Below are 19,770 nucleotides of genomic sequence, written 5' to 3'. Positions count from 1 at the left end.
GTTCATGAATTTTCCTGCACAGCATTGGTCGTCATTCTAGAAGAAAATAGAACTCACTCTGGTCGGGACCAACAATTGAGAGCAACGCTGCTTACGATTTCGCTCGAGCCAAATTGGTCCGTTTTGGCGTAGTTTCATAGTTGCATGCCCTTCCTCCATGTAGTTGACATGTCACACATTAACGGGATTGCTTAGCAACATCGCACACCATTTTTTGGGCTTCTTTCACTTATGCTCTCCATGTTCACGGGTAAATAGGGTTTAAATACATTACATATTGGGTCCCACTTAATGCATATACATTTGCATTTTCGTTGCCAACTTCATAAGCTAGTTTTGTCTCAAGTACTCATCAAACAACATTGCCCATCCATGATAAGCTAGATCCCAAGCTCTTTGCTTTGCGGACAAAAATACAATATTAGCCTGTAATCTCTAACAACTCCAACTTCATGATTCTATAAGCGACACTTGGAAAAGAGAAGATCAAATGCCTCTCCTTCTTGTGATAAAATTGTGACGATAGGCACAACACTTGTATTGATATGAATAGCAAACACATTTAAGGATTTGAGGAGAGTGGGTACTAGTGCTTCTGTGGAGTTTTACTTGAAAAACTCAAGATTATGTTGTTGTCAGTGGGTTCAGGCATACACCCTCTTACCTCGAAAGGCTCGTTGGAATTGTGAACATATTTGATGAAAATGGCTTCATTTTGCAAGCATGTCACCACATCCCAGCGCATAGGACCCGGACGAGAATATTGACGGTGGAAGTGTTGTGGAGAACCAATTAATAAGCCGTGAATGGGGGGGGCATCTATTCTTGCAAAGTCCCCTAGGGATTTGCACCAACCCCACCCTTTTTTTCACAACCACGAGCATACACATGAGCATGCCATCGACTAGATTGAGCCTCGAAGGGGGAAGTAACAGCGTCTCACTTTCATCAACCCAACACGTCACTGCCGGCAACAGAAGACCAATTTGAAACTAACTCTTACTGCAACTTCACCCATGAATGTCGTCAAGTTTAAATCGGTTCAATTTGGCCTAACTTCATAATGTGTGCAATCTTTATATGGAGTCGAGTTGTGGCAAAACTTTGGATGATCTATTAGTGATTTCATTGGGTTCTATTTGCTAGACGAGGTTTTAGTACGCATAAAAGGAAGGTAAACACGTTAAATTTGATGGGGGTTGGGCTAGGCGGGATGTCCCTTTGTGGCCTGCTCTATTCTTTGTATGTATTCAAGGGAAGATTGTTGTAATGAAGCATCTCTTCTTCTTTCCCATGATAGTGGTCAAGTCAAATTGTCCTGTTTTGGCATACTTCTGTAATTGTGTGGCCTTTCTCTATGGGGTTGATATATGGCCCAAAGATTTTGGTTCTTTACTTCTTACGCAATACAAATGTTTTAGAGAAACACAATACGAGATTTCGAAGTGGCGCGCAAGAAATGTGAGGTAGGTAATCATATTTTATAGACCAAGCAGGGTTGTCAAGAATTGAATTTTGTGAGAGGATAAAACGCGTGTTGGAGTGAGAGTTTAAGAGCAATTTTCCTTTCGAGTACAACCATCAATATCATTAAAGCCAATCTTGTTAAATTTTCGAGGGTTAGTTTCATAAATGTACGCCATTTGCCCATGGAGAAATGATGTGGCGAGAACATTTTGTTGTTCATAAATCTTGTCAATATAATCAAGTTCGATTGGAAAGGAAAGAATCAAATCTAACAAGAAACATTGTAAATGGATTCAAGGCCTTTGTTTCCTTAACAAACTCAAGCGGATTAGGTGACCACCAGGTATACTAGGCAGATTTTGAAATCATTACCCACATACAAGGAAATTTCCATTGAATATGCGATGTTGATTCACTTATTGTAAAGTCCGCCGCTCTTAAATTCATGCAATCTTTTCTTTCCGATGTCCTCCAATTTCCAAGTCAGGTGATGGGTGTTAGTTGTAGAGAGAAACGAGAATAAAGTAACAAGATTGGGCTACACCATTAAGCCATTTTGTTCTTGAAAGGGGAACAAGAGTGGCAAGCTTCAATTCATTGATTGTTTTCTAATGACGATATTATGGTTGTTGATGGGGATTCAAGGTTATGATTGGTTGGAACCTATTGCGTAGCTTCTCTTGGGAGAAATTAATTTCAAATTCGAAGTGCCTTTGTGTAGTTGTTCCATTGGATCTTGCTCAATGGTCCGCAATCATGTGGGTCATTGCTCTTTCTTCTCAAACACGATATCATTAGATACTTGGGAGTTGTTACGAGAATCATACCCATCAAAGTTCAAGATCGGTTCTGAGTCCTTAAAAAATGAATTGCACTTATGTATTCGATAAGACAATAACTTGGTTATGTCCCATTTCATTACAGTCTGGCATGCATGGTAGCACTTTCGAATTATGTAAGCTAGGTAATTGTTCCTATCCCATTGCTGTGACTTAGCTCACACAACGAGGTTCGATTATTGGTTTAGAAAAACAAAATACAAAAAACTTTGTCCGCTCTTCCCCGTGGATAGAGGAGAAGAGATTTGAAGCATAAATGACATAATGGTCGAGAGCACACAAGGAAGGCCTCTCATAGGTAAGGAAGGACTAGGAAGACCATTACGAAGAAGTCAAACTCCAAATTAGAGAGGAGGGCCTCTCTTAATTGGAACAGGAAACAAAAAGTAAAGCCAACACAACCTATTCAAAGCCAAAAAGGCCGAAGTATATTTTGGATGTTAAAATCCTGAAGCCTCTAGTTGAGAGCAAGCGTATGATACCCTCGCTTTAGGGGGTATCTTCCTTGATGGTTTCTCTGAAAGTGAAATACATCCCAAGCATCTTCCTAGAGGCATATGGCGATGGCATCTAGTGGTTAGCCTTGATCAAATTTGTGCTTGTCCCTAAGTCCTCTCTATTTTTGGTCAACCGCTTGATATCTTGGTGGACATTCTTAATGAGATTGGTCAAATGACATGGACCTTCCTAGACACTTTCGTTTAGTGATTCAAGCATGGTGATAACATTAGAGTGCGATTCATCGTCCTTCATTTTGAAGTAAGATTTCATTAAGCGATTAAAACGACTAATTGAACAATAAAGCCATTAGGGTTTCAAACCCAAATGGAAAGAAGTAGAACAAAATGGAGAGCCCCAAAAACCGGTAGGCCAAAATGATGTTGGCCTACAAAAATAAGTATGCCACAGGTGTGTGAGTTAACGACAAACAAGAATCTGAAGAACCATTATTGGAGGCTACTGGCATGAGTGGTTTAGTGACAAGTGGTAAGGTGATTGCAATTTGAATGGTTGTAGATGAGTCGAGGTGCAAGTCCTGTGTGATTTCGACATCGTGAAATCCTCGTCAGAGTAGTTGAAGGGCATCTATGAGCAGTATTTCAAAATCAAGCCCTAGTTGGCAATGGGGAGTTTGGAGAAGAAAATGAGCCTCCCTCGACAAGGGAACTCTACGAACCATAAAGGGAAGTCTTGTGAGTAAGAAGAATGAGACAAAGAGTCGAGCATAGAAGAAGTTCCAAATAAAATTAGTAATTACTATGAGAGATTCAATGACATGATATCATCCTGGATAGAAATAAAATGATTCTCTCCCGGCATGGGAACTCGAGGAATGATAAAAAGAAGCCTCGAGAGGAAGATCGATAAGACAAAGCTCCAAGCAGAGAAAACATGCATATTATATAGGTCATCCAAAATGACTTGGAGAATCTCATTGTCACCTAAATCTAGAGAAGCGAAAATCCACAAAGGGAATAGTTCAAGGGCATTTAAGAAAACTTCAATGTTTTGTGTCGCTTTAGAGATCCTTAAGTGCATGGATAAACCATGTCCGAGTATCTCACTTTCTACCTAAAGCTTGACTTAAAAATAAATGGCTTTAGACAATTTTCATCCTACACGGAAAAGAAGTGCCAAATGGAAAAAGTAACATCGAAATCATTTTGAAGAAAAAAAAATCAAGTAATTTTAGATCTCGACCATTCTTACCTACATAAGAATAGTGATTTCACCATTTGCCATTGGCCCTTTTCGAGCATCTTCTACCAATTTAAGTTTATGGATAATCATAATAAACATTTCTAGGACTCCGTAGCTCTAACCGACCCATTTACACCTCCTCCGCTAGAGCTATGAGGTTGACATTGACATTGGTACATGTCACTTGCATGTACCTACTCCCCGAGCACCCATTTCAAAATTTCATTTTTATCTCCCGAGCACCCATTTCAAAATTTCGTTGTACCTCCCGAGTTCCGTACATATTGTCTCATTCCTCTTCACTGGTTGGTTGCTACCCCATAGCTACAACTCGAACAAACGCGAAAATTGGAAAGGGATTTCTGAAACAGATGATCCGGTGTCCGCAACGCGAGGGGACGATGGAGTTAAGGAACAAGGAGTAGCTGAGCAAAACTTGTTTGTTAGCGTTGGTAGCTTACGTCCACATACTAAGATGTACGCCATGGTTTCAGCGGTATCTCAAGTGGTGGCAGGAATTGTGGCTAGATCGAATGTCCATTTCTAAATTTGATCGATGATGCACTATAGTTCTATATAAATTGATTAAGAAACGCCAATTTAAACATGGTGTTTTGTTATGAATTACAAACTCTGCACACTCAAGCCAAAGAGAGGACTCTGATAGAATATTTAGCCCTTTGAGGCATTTGGCGACAAGACTCTGCCTTACAGATAGCGATATTGTTAGTTGCGAGTATTTTGAAAACGTGTCTTGTCGGTATATATATATATATATATATACATACACAGTGAGCTCATTATTGTATATGCTCTTGCTTTAATACGTGTATTTTCGTTTTAGAATTTTGTGATGGTCATGGATTCATCATTTGGAAAATTGAAAGGTTTGTTCTATTATGTAGCATGATGTTTCTGGTTCAACTCAATGTATGAAGCTTTCTATACCAAGGTTCTGTGGGTGGGTATCGTCGTTTAGAGCGCGCCGTGTAGCTTGATTCCATTTTATTTAAAAAAACTAGAGTTTATATCTTTATCGATAGGCCATTGTATCGCTCGGTTTGCCATTAACAGGATAACCCCAATATCTTTAGTTGTTGAAGCAGTGGACTAACATATTCAGGAATAAGGTTTGTTCTATTATGTAGCATGATGTTTCTGGTTCATCTCAGTGTATGAAGCTTTCTATACCAAGGTTCTGTGGGTGGGTATCGTCGTTTAGAGCGCACTGTGTAGCTTGATTCCATTTTTATTTGAAGAAAATAGAGTTTATATCTTTATCGATAGGCCATTGTATCCTCGATTTGCCATTAACAGGATAACCCAATATCTTTAGTTGTTGAAGCAGTGGACTGACATATTCAGGAATCCATAGATTTTTATGGGTATTTATATCAAGGTCTTTATGTTGAATATTTGGTTGTTTTCGCGGCAAGGAAGAGCTGGGAAGGAGTATAGTGGCCCTCTAAAATTATACCAGCCAGAACCCAAGAAGAAACGTGTAACTTGGATCCTTGGAGTCATTGGGCTCTGTGCCCTTTCCTACCTCTTGGGTGGATTTTAAAATACTTGGTCTCCTCCACCGTCTCAAGCTTCTGGATTGAGCAAGGCCAATGTGGGTTGCATTAATTCTTTAACTCTCATCATGTCTTCTTCATTTGTTTCCTTAGATTCTGAAGCTCATTATGCAGTTGGGGAGAATGAGACTTCAAAAGGCGGTAGATCATTTGAGTCTCGTGGTATCAAGTAGAGTGAGTATACTCCCTATAACGATCCAGTGAGGTCTCGTAAGTTCAATAGATAAAGCCATTTCCCAGACAAGGAGGAAGCTTTGAACTGCCCAGGTTACAGAGCATATATGTTTAAGAAACAACATCAGAGTTTAACAAAGTATCGGTGGTATTTTTGTGAAAAAGGGATTTCAGTTCCGTTAGGACCGAGGAGACTCAACACTATATGCTTTTGTTTATTTGTGTTAGAGACTATGCCTATGGTTTATGGTCCATCGACCATTTAACTCTCTCCAAATGGTGGTTTATTTCTCAATAATAAGGATGCAACAAGAGTAGGAAGATCTAGCTAAAATTCTTTTCTTGTATCGCAGCCCATTGCAGATCATAGGGTCCCTGTGGATGCATATGGAGGTACAGAGAATGTTGTACGAACCGCTAAAGGTAAGGGCTATGGCTCCTTTCTCGGTTTCCATTCGTTGCACATGACTCTGCTATGCTATAGACAAGTCCGAACTTACAATTTCACATTGATTATGTGCCTCTCTTTTGAGCAGGTCCAAAGACACTTGCAAACTCGCATGGAGGTAACATAAGGGTACTTGTACGCAGGGAAACTGTAGCAAGTTACAACCTAGGCCAGGTATTGTGGCCAACTCGAATATCCACTTCCCAATTTCCGAAGGTTTTTATGGGTATTTATCTCAAGGTATTTATGTTGAATATTCGTGGGAAGGAAGAGTAGGGAAGTAGTATAGTGGCCCTCTTAAATTATACCAGTTAGAACCCAAGATGAAACGTATACCATGGATCCTTGGAGTCATTGGGCTCTGCGCTCTTTTCTACCTCTAGGGTAGATGTTAGAATACTTGGTCTCCGCCATCTAAAGCTCCTAGATTGAGCAATGTCAATTCGGGCTGCAATTCCTTAATTCCAATAGTTTCTTCTTCATTTATTTCCTTTAGATTTTGGATCCCATTATATAGTTGGGGGAAATTAGGCTTCAAAAGACAGCAAAACATTTGAGTCCAGAGATATCAAGTAGAATGAGTATACTGCCTGTCGTGATCCAGTGAGATCTCGTAAGTTGGATGGAAGGGGTTGATAAACAGATAATGCCATTGCCCAGACAAGGAGGAAACTTTGAAATGCATAGTTTACAAAGCATATCAATTTACAAAACACCATCGGATTCTTGACAAAGTTTCTATGGTGTTTTTGTGAAAAACGGATTTCAATTCTGTTAGGACTGAGGTGAGTCGAGACTGTGTGCTTTGGTTTATTCCTATTAGGGACTTCGGATCTGTTTTATGGTCCATGGACCATTTTATCCTCTCCAAATGATTGCTTATTTTTCAAGAATAATGAGGTAATAAGAGAAGGGAGATCTAGCTAACATTCTTTTCATGTATCTAAGCACACTGCAGATCATGGGGTCCTTGTGGATGCAGATGGAGGCACAACACCGCTAGAGGTAAGGGCTATAGTTCCTTTCGTGGCCTCCATTCATTGTACATGACTCTGCTATGCCATATAGAAATCTGAACTTAAAATGTCGCATTGATTTTGTGCCTCTCTTTTCAGCAGGTCCAAAGACACCACCAAGTTTGTAGGGAAGTAACAGAGAAAGTGCTTGCAGCTAGTTCAACAGAAAGCAAGGGAAACTCTAGCACGTTACAAAGTGGGGTCAATCGGATTCGTTGGCCTCAGTAGTTAAAAGCGAATGTTTTAAGTCTACATTTTTTTTATTTGATTTTATCTGATATGCCTAAAATATCTTGGCTATTTCCAGAATATGAAATTTCCCGTTAATAAGTCTAGCCATATGGCCACCTCACTTCGAATGAGAGTTCAGAGAAGATCCTGCATATAATTTGCAGGTTGGTGGTAGAAAACAATCGATGCATGCATATGATAAGGTAGGGTGCAGTTTCATCCAGAAGAAATAAGACAAGATATGAGGCTGCAAAAATTGGCAGGAGAAGAAAATATTCCTTCTCCTTTCTCTAGGACCAAGGACTCTTCAGTTGTTTTGCAAGAGAAGTCTACTAGCTACATAGTACGAGCAGAGAAAATGGAAATGACAAAAGGGGAAGTGTGGGAATGAATGGTGTGTTTGTTGTTCAAACCATGGAAACAACATTATGCTTTTCTAGTGCTCTATCTCTGCATAAAGTAATCAGCCTTTTCTGGTGCTCTATCTTTGCATAAAAGTAATCAGCCTTTTTTCTGGTGCTCTATCTCTACATAAAAGTAATCAACGTTTTTTATGGTGCTCTATCTCTGCATAAAGGTAATCCGCCTTTTTTTGGGTGCTCTATCTCTGCATAAAAGTAATTAGCCTTTTCTAATGCTTTATCTCTGCATAAAAGTAATCAACCTTTTCTAGTGCTCTATCTCTGCATAAAAGTAATCAGCCATTTCTAGTGCTCTATCTCTGCATAAAAACGTTTAGCTTTTTCTAGTGTTTTATCTCTGCATGAAAATAGTCAAATAAATGAGACAAACACAATTTAATATGAATAAATATAAAACATGTTCCAATGGGAATAATAAAATTTGGAAATGGACTTGAAATCCAATGGTTATACCACCATATCCCCCAGGGAAGGGAGGTTGATGTGAATGGTTTTGGATTGTGAAAGTGAGCATTGTATCTCAATGTGGCTTAGTTTTTGGGACATATGAGCAACCAGTAACTGCGTTCATGAATGTGATTCATAGCCAGTAGCCATTGCATTATGGCTTTATACATTGCTGGGAGATGAAGATCTTTTCTTCTTTTCCCCTTAAGTTTCAACCCTGATCAAGTCCTTTTCTAGTGTACCAATAAGATTGGAACCATTCTATAGAATGTACGATGATGTAAATAATGCCATTATACAACTATATACTCTGGAAATTCTTTGTCTCTGATTGTTCTTTGTACGACTGAGTTGGGTCAAGATTACTTTTAACATTGAAAATTTCATATAAATTACAATGCATGCCTAAGAGGTTTGGTTTGATCTATCTTCCAAAGAACATTCATGTTAGCATGACAGAATTTATGTATATACTAACTAATATTGTATTTGTAAAGAATCTCCCGTACCTTTTTTGAATCTTGTGTTGCTGAAACTCAATATTCAAATTCTCGTGAAACAAATATTTTTGTTTAGCATGAACATACACACCAGTCTCTCTCCCTAGCCTTTACCTAAAAAGAAAGAGGTTGAATTGACCTAATGAAAATATGGATTCGATAATGTAAGGCATTGTGAATACTTAACGTGGGTGTATTGTTTCCTATTTAATCATAGATTATTATTAATATGTTTCTGCAGAGTCATTATAAAATAGTTGACCAACAGGTAACAAAAAGTTCTCAATTTTGAGTTTGTAAAGCTAAGGGTTCAAAAATTTACTCCGTGCTTATTAAACACCCAGTCAATGTTTAGTAAGAATTCGCATTCTCCTTTAAGTCTGCACTGGAAACTTATGAGATTTATATGAACATTGTGCCTATGGTTTATTTTTCAATAGTAATGATGCAACAAGAGAAGGAAGATCTAACTAACATTATTTTCTTGTATAGCAGCACATTGGAGATCTTAGGGTCCCTGTGGATGCAGATGGAGGTACAGAGAAGGTTGTATGAACCGCTGGAGGTAAGGGATATAGGCTCTTTCCCGGCTTCCATTCATTGCACACGACTCTACTATGCTATAGAGTCTAGACTAAGTCTGAACCTAAAATGTCACATTGATTGTGTGCCTCTCTTTTGAGCAGGTCCAAAGACACTTGCAAACTTGTAGTGAGGCAACATAAGAGTACTTGTGGTCAATTCAAGAGTTAACGCAAGGGAAACTCTAGCAAGTTACAACCTGGAGTCAATTGGATTGGTAGCTACCTGTTCGAGAAATTCTGATTTCACATCAAAAGTGAAAAGCGAATGTTTTAAGTCTATTTTTTTGTTTTTTTTTACTATCCCTAAAATATTTTGTGTATTTCCAGAATCTGAAATTTCCCATCAATTGGGCTATACTACAGACTCGTCTGCATACACCTTCCTCACTTTGAACATTGAGAGTTCAACTACAGAAAATTTGCAGGTTGGTGGTGTGGAAAACAGTCAAGGCATGCATATGATTCAATGGTGCAGTTTTCGCGGGAAGAAATAAGAAAATATATGAGGCTGCAAGAATTGGCAGCGGAAGAAAATATTTCTTCTTCTTTCTCATTCTCTGGGACCAAGGACTCTTCAATTATTTTGCACGAATTGTCTACTAGTGGCATAGTACACGCAGAAGAAAATGGCAATCCTTTGTCTGAAGAGAAAGGAAGCTTGTGAAGGAATGGCATGCTTTCTGTTCAACCCATGGTAACGCCATTAGCGTTTTCTAGTGCTCTATCTCTCCATAAAACTAATCAACCTTTTCTAGTGCTCTATCTCCGCATAAAAATAAGCAGCCTTCTCTACTGCTCTATCTTTGCATGAATATAATCAACCTTCTCTACTGCTCTATCTTTGCATGAATATAATCAACCTTTTCTAGTGCTCTATTTCCGCATGAAAATATTATATGAATCAAGTTAAAAAAATGCTCAAACAAGAATTAATGAATTTTCAAAATGGCAGCGGAATTGGACTGGAATTCCAATGGTTATACCACTATATCCACCATGGAAAGGGAGCTTGATGTGAGTGGTTTTGGGTGAATCAGATGAGCATTGTATATCAATGTACCTTGGAATTTGGCACATATGAGAAAGTTGTAATTGCATTCATGAATGAGATTCAAAGCCAATGGCCATTGCATTATGGCTTTGTACATCGCTGGGAGATGAGAGATGTTATCCTTTTTCCCCTTAAGATTCAACCTTGATCAAGTCCTTTTCTAGCGTACCAATAGGAGAGGAAACATTCTATAGATGTATGATGATGTAAATATATACAACTATATACTCTGGAAATTATTTGTCTTTGAATTTTCTTTGTACGACTAAATTGGGTCGAGACTACTTTTAACATTGGAAAGCTCATATAAATTACATTGCATGCCTGAGAAGTTTGGTTTGCTCCATCTTCCCAAAAAAAAATCATTCATGTTAGCATGGCAAAATCTGTGTAGCTACTAACTGATATTTCATCTGTAAAGAATCTCATGTATGTTTTTTAAATCTTGTGCTGGTGAAACTCAATATTCAAATTCCCGTTAAACAGATATTCTGGTTTAGCATGGACATACACACAGGTCTATCTCCCTAGTCTTTATCCAAAAGGAAAGAGGTTGAAGTAAGCTAATGAAAATATTGATTCGATAATGGAAGGCATTGTGAGTACTTAACATGGGCAGGTTGTTCCCTATTTAATCATAGCTTACTATTAATCTATGTCTGCAGAATCACTATAAAATGGTTGACCAACAGATAACAGAAAGTTCTCAAGTTTGAGTTTTTGAAGCCAAGGGTTCAAAAATTTACTTACTGCTTATTAGACACTCACTCAATGGTTATTACGCACCCGCATTCTCCTTCAAGTCTGCACTGGCAACTTAGGACATTTATATGAACACTGTTGTCAATGAAAAATGATCACGGTATGAGATAAGTTTGCAGCGTTAACATAAATATTCATCACAAACGTATATTATTGACATGTAAGCGCAAAGGATATAGAAGAATACGCATAGTGAGAATTTCAAAAAAAAGGTTTCGCAATTTGTCTTCATATATTTTTTCTTTGGTAAAGTGTCCTTCCTTTTAGAAAGAATGTTTGCACTGTGTCATGTCAAGTCTATCTAGGTATTGTAACCAATCGATTTTTGGGATACATATTTTTATATTCGACATAACTGGTTTGATAAACAGATAACACCACTGCCCAGATAAGGATGAAGCCTTGAAATGCTCAGGTTACAAAAGCAGGTCCGTTTAAACAACACCGTTAGGATTTGACAACGTCTCCAGGTGTTTTTGTAAAAAATGGTTTTCAATTTTGTCGGGACTGAGGAGAGTCACAACTATGTGCTTTGGTTTATTTCTGTTAGAGACTATGCCTCTGGTTTATGGTCCTTAGGTCCCTAGACCATTTTAGTCCCTCGAAATGATGTTTTTATTTTCTTCTAAGACTAACGATGCAAGAAGAGAAGGTATATCTAGCTAACACATTTTTTTTTTTTCCCTTGTTTCTCAGCACTTTGCGGATCATATAGTCTCTGTGGATGCAGATGGAGGTACAGAGAAGGTCATGAAAACCACTAGAGCTAAGGGCTATAATTCCCATCTTGGCTTCCATTCTTTGTATGTGACTCTACTATGCCATAGAGAAGTCTGAATTTAAAATGTCATGTTGATTGCGTGCCACTCTTTTGAGCAAGTTCATAGACACTTGCAACTTCGTATGGGAGCACAAAGAAATCTTTTGCAGTCAGTTCTAGAGAAAGCAGGGAAACTCTCGCAAGTTACAACTTGGGGTCAATTGGATTGGAAGTTACTTGTTCAAATTCTTTTGAGAAGGCCTCAAGGCTGAAAAGTGAATGTTTTTACATCTACATTTTCTAATTTGACTTTATTTACTTTGACTAAAATAATATCTGGTCTATTTCCAGAATTACAAATTTTTGTCAATAATTCTAGGCTGCAGATTGGTCTAGATACAGTGCCCTCGCTTGGAATGAGAGTTCAAAGAAGATTCCTGCAAAAAAGTGTCAAGATATGCATATGGTATACAACAGTGCAGTTTTAGTAGGAAGAAATCAATAAAGATGCGAGGCTGCAAGAATTTTCAGGAGAAGAAAATATTTCTTCTCTTTTTTCTAGGACCAAGGACTCTTCAACCATTTTGAATGAGAAGGCTACTAGTGACATAGTACAAGCATAAGAAAACGACAGTCGTTTATCTGGGAGGAAAAGGAAGCTTGTGAATCAATGGAGTGGCTGCTCTTCAACCCATGCCAACAACATTAGCCTTTTCTAGTGCTCCGTCTCTGCATAAAAATCTGTCATCCTTTTCTAGTGCTCCGTCTCTGCATGAAAATGGTCAAATGCACGAGGCTAACAAAATTTTATGTGAATCAAGATAAAACATGTTCCGACGGGAATATTAAATTCTCACACTGGCTGCGAAATTGGACTTGAATTCTAAAGGTTATACCATTGTATCCTTCGAGGAATGGGGGCTTGATATGAATGGTTTTGGGTGGAGAATATGAGTCTTTGGCACATATGAGCAAGCAGTAGTTGCATTCATGAATGGGGAATAGAGCCAATAGCCATTGTATTATGGCTTTATACATTGGTTAGATATGAGAAATCATTTCGTCTTTTTCCCTTGAGTTTTAACCCCGATCAAGTCCTATGCTAGCGCATCAATAGGATACGTGGCATTCTACATTATATTTGCGATGATGTAGATAATGCACTTATGCAACTACATGCACTGGAAATTCTTTGGCTTCAATTGTTCTTTGTGCCACTGAGTTGGGTCAGTGCCACTTTTGACATTGCAAAGTTCACATAAATTTATAATGCATGCCTGAGATGTTTTGTTTGGTCCATTTTTCGAGAAACCATTCATGTTCCCATGTTAGTATTTATCTATGCATCGACTAATATTGTATTTGTAAAGAAGCTCTTGTATTTTCTTTTAATCTCGCGGCGGTGAAACTCAAGCTTCAATTTCTCTCCTTGTTGGTGAAAATCAAGGTTCAAATTTGCGGCAAACAATTTCTTTGGTTTAGCATAGGTATACACACCGGTCACTCTCCCCTAGATTTTTCCTAAAGAAAAAGAGGTCAAGGTGACGTAATGACAATTTTGATTCGATAATGTAAGGCATTATGAGTACTTAACATGGGTGGACTATTGACTTGGGTATTCCTATTTAATTAAATTATAGCTCATTATTAGTCAATGGCCGCAGAGTCATTATAAAAAGGTTGACCAGTAGATGATATGAATTTCTCAAATTTCATGAAGTGAAACACGGGGCTCAAAACCTCACTTCATGTATATTAAGCACCAAACCCTTTGTATTAGGCCCCCATATTCTCCTTTAAGTTTTCACTTGCATTGCCAGCTTATGGCATTTATGTGAACACTTTTGCCAATGCCACTAATCGTTGTACAAGACAAGTGTGCAGGGTTAGCAAGAATACTCATCATGGATGGATACGATTGACACGTAAGAAAAGGAGATAGGTAGAAGAATATACGCCACTGAGAAAAAAATCACTTTATATGGCGGAATAAACTATTAAAAATTGCATTCTCTAGGTCATGTCACAGATAAGTGATGGTGGGATTTTCCCAAAATGGTTATGTCGATTGCCTTCACATATCTCTCTTTTTAGAGCTATTTTGTTTCCTTGTGAAGTATCCTTCTAGCAAGATTGTTTGCATTGTGTCGTGTAAAAGGCACCCGCGCATTGCCGTCAATCACAGTTTGAGATACATATGAATGAATTTGATTATATCTTGCCTAGACCAATTCGTGTCTCCCCTTGAAATCCCGAGGCCTTCATGTGACAACATTACATTGTTTTTTATCCTATAGAATTTCTTTGGTAAGATTCCCTAATTTCGATTGCCCCTTTTACTATGATGGTTTTGAGCATTGAGCATTGTTTGTCTAGTCCGATGACATAATTGCTTTATTTTTTAAATTTTGGATATCATTAAATTTGAGCCACCTTAAAGCAATTTTTAAAACCATGGCTCATGAACTTGGTGAGGCTGGAGTGCACGAGTTCAATTCGAACTTTCCCAAATCTCAACAACAAAAATAGCTCAAAATGGAAGTTTTTCTTTTCCTTTTAGGCACTTACATGTTATAGTGGTGAACTTTTCCCTTCACCTGCAAGTTGGATTGACTTGGCAGTAAACACGCCATGAGTTACTCATAGCTAAGGATCTAACTCACGGTTACTAATGCGTTTGACTCGACTACAATGACTCAAACTTGGGTCCAAGGTAATTCAATTTGACAAAAAGGGCGAGTGGCATCTCGACTTGACAGTAATCAATTTTATTAACTATGCGCCATAGAACCCATATTAGTGGTTTATGCCGCTTTGGATTTGAATGTGTGACCTCTTAGGAATAATCACATGTTCTTGACCATTAAGGCTAACCATGTTGTACTCTAAGTTATTTGTTTTCGTTAATCTATATTGGTTATGGTGTTTAAATGAATATTAGTAGCACTAGAGCTCGAACTAATACCATTTAACACTAAAACTATTAATTAAATTGGAACTGGATTTAGAATCAAACACATTATCACAAATCGGATTCCAAATCAAAATAGTTAACCCTTAAATTAGGACCTCCTTAGAAATGGAGTTGGACAGGATGAAGCAAAATAAGAAGCAGGATTAGAGCCAAAACCAAAAAGGTTCAACCTCAAAGTCATGAACGGGAGAAAAATGTTCAACCAAGACATATATAAAATGTTCAATTATATATATCCAAGCTATTAAACAACACTTGCATAAATCATAATAATATTAATAAAACAATGTAAGCTACTAAACAACAATTATAGGAAGTATTTTTGATGTACAGAGAATGTAAGGGTAAATACATGGAATCTATTGACATTTAATTGAAATATATTTTGAACAAATATACATAACATTGATGATCTAAATTGTGTAAAGAGTGCAAAAATAATTATACTATAATCTACAATTAATGTATGTGTACGGTCCAGAATGTTCGTTCATATATATATCCAACCTGTTAGACACAAATGCTATAAAAGTTTTTAATGCATAAAGAATGTAAGGGTAAATACTTGACGCCCAGTGGAATCTAATGGCACTCAATCAATACATTTTTGAATCAAAATACATAATATTGAGGTTCTAAATTGTCTCAATAGTGCAAAAATAATTATAGTATAGTCTACAATCAAATCATCATCCAAATATTGGTCTTCTACCATCTGTGCATCAGTGTATACTCAATGTCCAATACCAATGTTCGTACCTTGCCACAATGAATGCTGTTTCACGTCACAATTCCATCAAGATAAGTCCATTGAAGATGGGTGGAATCATTAAATAGATCGCAACAAAGCTTTGGGTAGTTGCGGTGTTTAACAAAAAAAAAAAAAAAAAAAAAATGGGGATGGCGCAACACCAATTAAATTAATTGTTTTGCCTGTGATTTATCACAATAGCCAATTTTAATGGATTTTGTCTAGTTTTGATCAATGCACAACATGAGAAGTGAAAACCAGTTTGAATGACTAGTGTTGTTTAGAAGTGACCAAAATTTGGTTGAATTAGTGAATTTTGGTGCAGAATGATCGATATCAATAACACCGGTTCAACAATTTCCTTTAATTTTATATTTGTTTAATTTTCAACATCCCTCCAATAAGATTGAAGAACTAATCTCACGCCATGCTAAAACATCTCGATATGCTTTGCCGCTAGAGCAAACAACCACTTTGATAGGGTGTTCAAAATCATGAGCATTGGGTCAACACAAATTTCAACCCCAAACAAAGAATACCAGTGTCATCGCGGTTTAATATAGATTTCATGTATAAGTTATGGACTAGAGACTAATCTCACATTGTTCAAGATGCACAGGATCATGTGGTGAAGAGATGGGATTAGATTCACCGTGTTACAACGAACAATCCCACATAATAAGAAGAATGATTAAGATAGATTATGAGCAACGAGCACAAGAATAAAAGGTTACAACAATGCATCGAATATGCACACCAAAACATATCTGCACTAGTACATCAGTGGTGTTCACACATATTATTCACAAGGTGGACAATATATACATGTGCCACCAAAAGACATACATCAAGCATTTCTTCAATGGATTCATCCTTAATGGTTACATTGTCCATCTAACCATTAGCCACACCGGAATGTTATTGCTCAGTTCTGGTCCGTAGGTGTCAGCGTTACAAAATCATCAGCCTCTCAATGAGTTTCAATGTGCTCTATTGTACCAATTTCACCATCCTTAATTCCCATTACTTTTGTCTCATTGACCTATAGTATTAATCCTATTCCAGATCCACTTGACTTAATATCCAAAATAGTATCGATCGCAGTACCTTCAAGAATATTACCTCATCCATCTAGATTTTTATGCTTAGAAAGTTGCTTCCTTGCGATGGAAATACAAACATACTTTAATTTCCTTCTAGACTGTAGGATGTGATTGTGGTGGGTTGTCCTCACAACTTATGGGGTGAGGGACGGGGAGCGATTTTGACGAGTAACATGATTTCATCCCAAAGTTGAGAGTTGCATGGACTAAGATAATCAGTGGGCAAACTCAACCTTTTTGGTGAGTTTATTTTTTAAGACGAGGTAAGGTTTTGTGTTGACCTACTCATTTTTTCAAACTTTCGTTGATTTGGGTCTGCTTAAAATGAACCAAAACCTCTAATGGAACAGTTCCATGGTAAAAATTCCCATTAATCACGTGGAGCGTAACATTTGGCATTATTCCTAATAGATTCGAGCAATAATTTTAAGGGGAAAGAGACTAGGCTTGTCCGCTATCTAAGTTACTCCAAATCGCTATCATCCGCTTAGATACCCATGATAATAAACTAATACCCTTTTTGAAACCATAAATTGGAATTTATACCCACTTTCTCCGAAACCTTACATCCCAAATCCCACTCCATTTCTTCTTCTTGCCACCTCTTAAAACACTTAAAAGGTTCCATTTAATGAATATTCATGGCTTTTATTGTAGCAATGGCCGCGAACTTTAATTAGTATGTGGAACAACTAGAACCTTTTCATATGAAATTCTTGCCCAAATCTCACAAGGTTTTTCTTCGAAGTTCTAATTCCACCTTGTTGATGGGAAATTTGAGGATGAGACTTTGGCATTTGGGGTTTTGGTCCATTTTAAGTCAAGGCGTGTTGACCAAGAACCCGTAATTCCTCATCCGCCGTGACATACAAGGATTCAAGGGTAAGAGGTGATGTTGAGCTAGGAGAGATGGCAAATTAGAAGAAGGGAGGCTTGGGGGGGAGCGTAAAACTCAAAGGAGTAGTTTAGCAATTGTAGCCAAATTTCACCAACCCACAAGCATTCATTAAGGAAGAAGGATTTCGACCATGGAATTTTGAATAGCACGGTCTAAGATTAGTTCTTCGATCGGATGGAAGGGATGGCAAAAATTAAAGAAATATGAAATTAATGGAAATTGTTGAACTCAAGCTATCAATGTTGGTCGAATTGCACCAAAATCCTTTGGCCATAGTTCCCGTCAATTAGAGTTCCTAATCGGAAAAAAGGATATATGACCTTGGGAACTTTGAATGGTAGGAACTATGATCGACAAGCGAAGGTCATAGTTACCCGTTGGTCAAGGTTTCTTCCTCAAAGCTCCTATCGGTCAGAGTCCTTGACTAAGAAAGGGTGGTATGACCTTAGGAATGTTGACTGAGAGGACCTATTCCCTGCGATTACGATGGGAAAATGAAAGTCATAGTTCCTTTGTTGGTCAAATTTCCTTCACCACTATTCCTGTTAGTCAAAGTTCCTCACCGGAAAAGTTCCAAATCACTGAAGGAACTATGACCTCAAGAAATTTGATTGATAGGAACCATTCCTAGAAAAAGGACTGATGGATGAAGGTCATATCCCCTTTGTTAGTCAAAGCTCCCAATGTCACAGTGGTTTACTAATAAAGGCACTGTGACCTCAAGAACTCTGATTGATATGAACTACGACCGACATATGAAGGTCCTAGTTCCTTTGCCAACCAAAGTTCCTTCATCATAGTTCCTATTAGTTAGAGTCCCTAACTAACAAAGGAACTATGACCTGGGGAATTTTCATTGGTAGGAAATACTCCCTAGAACTATGATCTACAAATGAAGGTCATAGTTCATTTCTCAGTCGAATTTCATTCGTCGTAGTTCTTGTGGTCATAGTTCATGTCTGTCGAATTTCTTGATTAATAAAGGAACTGTGACCTCAAGAGCTTTGACTGGAGAGAACTATTCCCTAGGATTCGAACTGACAAATGAAGGTCATACATAGTTCCTTTGACAGTTGAAGTTCATATAATTCATGTCAATCAAAGTTCCCGACTAACAAAAGAACTATGACTTCATGAACTTTGATTGATAGGGACCGTTACCTAGAACTGCCACTGACAAATAGAGGCAATATTTACTTTGTCATATTTCATGTGGTCAGAGTTCATGACGGACAAAGGGACTAGACATCATTTTTAAATTAAAATATCTGGATGATCTTAAAAGAGCATTTCATGTGGTCAGAGTTGATGACGGACAAAGGGACCATGACCTCATTTTTAAAATAAAATATGTGGATGATTGATTTTAGACTTCAGTGGTCCATACTAATTTCGATAATCCGAAAGACATTATCAAATATCTGGATGATATATTTTAACAAAAGAATAAAAAAATAAATATGAAATGGATGATGATATATTTAAATATACTCATTTTGATAATCCCAAAGACTGGATGATATATTTTAACAAAAGAATAAAAAAATATGAAATGGATGACGATATATTTAAATATGAATGAGATTATTACGATATAGATATATTTAATGGATGACGATATATTTAAATATAAATATAAATATGAATGAGAACATTAATTAAAAAAGCTAACAAAAGAATAAAAAAATATGAAATGGATGACGATATATTTAAATATGAATGAGATTATTACGATATAGATATATTTAATGGATGACGATATATTTAAATATAAATATAAATATGAATGAGAACATTAATTAAAAAAGCGGGCACGTTATCCTTCCACTGCAGGGAGCGGGAGGTAGTCGTTGCTCTGTCAGTGGGTTCAGGCATACACCCTCTTACCTCGAAAGGCTCGTTGGAATTGTGAACATATTTGATGAAAATGGCTTCATTTTGCAAGCATGTCACCACATCCCAGCGCATAGGACCCGGACGAGAATATTGACGGTGGAAGTGTTGTGGAGAACCAATTAATAAGCCGTGAATGGGGGGGGCATCTATTCTTGCAAAGTCCCCTAGG

At 37.5% G+C, this 19,770-nt stretch overlaps 1 long non-coding RNA gene across 3 annotated transcripts; it reads left to right on the top strand.

Annotated features, from left to right (window-relative positions):
* Window positions 1-5,015: 5,015 nt before the first annotated feature.
* Window positions 5,016-11,343, top strand: LOC149239516 (uncharacterized). Of its 3 annotated transcripts, XR_016246445.1 has the most exons (5): window positions 5,016-6,181; window positions 6,295-7,211; window positions 7,322-9,387; window positions 9,509-9,621; window positions 9,734-11,340. It is a non-coding gene; the product is annotated as an uncharacterized LOC149239516 (long non-coding RNA). The 3 variants fall into 3 exon arrangements; XR_016246444.1 differs by having other exon boundaries at window positions 5,016-7,211; window positions 7,325-9,387; window positions 9,734-11,343; XR_016246443.1 differs by having other exon boundaries at window positions 5,016-7,211; window positions 9,734-11,343.
* The last annotated feature ends 8,427 nt before the right edge of the window (window positions 11,344-19,770 follow it).

This window comes from Pinus tabuliformis, chromosome 8 (genome assembly GCF_031772625.1).
Source record: "Pinus tabuliformis cultivar Carrire ecotype Pingquan chromosome 8, CPIR1, whole genome shotgun sequence".
NCBI classification, from domain to species: Eukaryota; Viridiplantae; Streptophyta; class Pinopsida; order Pinales; family Pinaceae; genus Pinus; species Pinus tabuliformis.
The sequence above is the reverse complement of the archived record's forward strand: the minus strand, read 5'-3'. Positions and strand labels throughout refer to the sequence as shown.